This window comes from Mauremys reevesii, linkage group 14, assembly GCF_016161935.1.
Source record: "Mauremys reevesii isolate NIE-2019 linkage group 14, ASM1616193v1, whole genome shotgun sequence".
In the NCBI taxonomy this organism is placed as follows: Eukaryota; Metazoa; Chordata; order Testudines; family Geoemydidae; genus Mauremys; species Mauremys reevesii.
The window spans coordinates 39288369-39290897 of NC_052636.1; the positions used below are offsets into that span (position 1 = coordinate 39288369).

General features: G+C 50.8%; 1 non-coding gene across 1 annotated transcript; it reads left to right on the forward strand.

Annotated features, from left to right (window-relative positions):
- Window positions 1-1794: 1794 nt before the first annotated feature.
- TRNAF-GAA lies at window positions 1795-1867 on the forward strand. Its single transcript has one exon. It is a non-coding gene; the product is annotated as a tRNA-Phe (tRNA).
- The last annotated feature ends 662 nt before the right edge of the window (window positions 1868-2529 follow it).

Below are 2529 nucleotides of genomic sequence, written 5' to 3' on the forward strand. Positions count from 1 at the left end.
TGCATCCCCCTGAATGTTACTCCATTCCCCCTGGCAGGGTGCACCCCACATTTTGGACCTTTAACCTAGATAATCGTGCAACAAATAGGGAAAACTGAGGTACACACAAGATGCAAACAAAACATCCAGAAAATTCCCACTTCATCAAAGGGGTGTCAGTGGGGTCGGAGCTGGGCAGCAGCACAGGAAAGTGGGGATGTTAAACTGCAAAACATCCCACTGTGTTCCCGCAAAAGCCTCTCGTTTATCCCCTAACCCCCTCCCCATGAAAATCTCCACCCCTGCCCTGGCACACAGAGACCCCCTCACTCCAACGCAGATTTTTAACTTTTCTTACTTGTCCTTGGCCTTCCACAAACATTGTTCCCATCAAAATGACCCAGGGCTTTTACAACGAGAATGAGAAAACAAACTAAATCAAACCCAAAGAAACCGCTATCGACCTCCCCACCACACACACTTTGGGTCTGAATTTTTCTACTGAAATGTTGAGGCAATAAAACTCTCACTGCTCTTGTCCAGAAACAAACCTAAGCCCCCCACGCAGTACCTGGGGCATCTATGTCTGACCCACCAAGGCTTCAGCTCCTTTGGGGAGATTTCCAGCTGCCCAATTCTGCTGCTATTCCAGGGGAACAATTCCTGGCTCCTGTCAGCATTTATCTCAGCCCCGTTCTGGGCATCACAGGTTTCTCTGGGAAAGGGCAGCAAGTGGTTCTAGGGTCCAGTGATCCTCCTCCAAATCGAGCTAGAACCTGGGACTCCTTCCCCTTCCCCTTCCCCAGGCTGTGGGCGGGGAGGCCTTTCACAGAGCTCTCGGAGCTATAGCCCGTGGCTAAGGAGAGAGAAAAAGCCTCCTATCCCCCTCTGTTCTGGGGGCTGGGTTTCCTCCTGAAGCCTCTGCCCCCCACCGAGTGCCTATGGCTCATCCCTGACCCTTGCTGCTGCTCCTTGCTATAGACTGTGAAAGGAGCGGAGGCAGTGCAGGAGCCTTCTGGGGACGCAGATCTGAGGCTTTGGGGAGACACATTGTCTGAGACACCAGAGCTCTGCAAACCCTGCAACCACCCCCTCAATCCGGGGCCTGTTCCAGCCCTGAGTCTGGGCTGCCACGATCCCGCCCCCAGAGCAGGGCGCCCACAGATTACAGCCTGGAAATAAGCATGTGAGACTAACTCCTGCTTTCCCTGACAGGGCCTCCCCTAGACCAAGTAGCATCCCAGGCAAGACGTGTCTTCGGAACCCCCCAGCCCCGCTCCATATGTTAAACCATTGAATACCTTATTTTTATCGCATTTGTAGCTCATTTCATGATTTTAATGCACAGTTTGGATGCATGATTTTCTCTATCATATAAGACAATAAATGTTCATGCTAGGATGTGTAAATCTGTATTTATTCATGCCATATATAAGCAAATTAAAAAATCATTTCTTTTAAGCATATAGAAACTTTTAATTTTGACAGTAACTGAAATGTACTAACATCTAGAAATGGAGCACTCACCAGCACAGGGTGGGCCAGTATTAAATAGTGTTACAGTCGGAGACAGACAGCATTAGGATGTTAACCCCTAACTCCTGCTTTCCCTGGTCAAAGGTCGCTTCTCTCGCCTTTCCCCCATGAACTGAAGCGCAGCATTCAAGAGATCCAGAGACTAGTTAATGACGTTTCCAAGGGCTAAAATAGCAAGCGATGTCCGTCTTGCATTGGCCATTGTTGACTGGAGAGATGGTTTATGGAGAATAAACTTCAAGGTGAGCAGCAGCAGCCCAAAAAGGCACCCCTGCAGGTGCTGAAGTAGCTCAGTTGGGAGAGCGTTAGACTGAAAATCTAAAGGTCCCTGATTCAATCCCAGGCTTCAGCAGGCTGTTTCATCCTCTTCCTGCAGCAGTGGGCTCTTTCCTGGAAGCACAGCACTGCCTTTACTCAATGCAAGTCCTCATTTTGGGCTTCACTGCAGGAAAAGGCAGCATTGGCTTCTGCACCCAGTTGGCCCACCGGACCTTTCTTTCTTCTCTTGCTGCTTCTCAGCAAGGGGAAGAAAAAGAAGCTCCCCTTCAAGCTAGAGGGGTTAAGGAGGTGAGCAACGAGTCGGTGGATGGAGGGGAGAATCCATTTTCAGTATTTTAATTTTTGGTACTGCATTGAGTGACTGCTGTGTGCAGTGATATAGTGACCGCTGGGTCTTTGAATGAGGCTTTATACTGGGGGGGGGGGAGCGAGGAGGTAAGCGGCAAGTCGGTGGATGGAGAGGGACAAATCTCCCAGCTTCAAAATCTGGGACTGTGTCTGTTGGTCCTTTTTGCTGCTTTTCTCTGGGCTGGGGGTTGTCCCAGTGCTGCACAGAGGGGGTTCCCACAGGAAGGTGCTTGCTCCTAACCCCCGAGGCCGTCAGTGTGTCGGCTCTTCTCTAGCCAGCCCACTTGCCAAGTCTGATTGGCCTTGGTCGGGCTCCCAAGGGTTGCACCTGTCTGGAGGTGCTGCCTTCCACGTCTTCCTCAGTCCCACCTCATTCACTCCACAGGG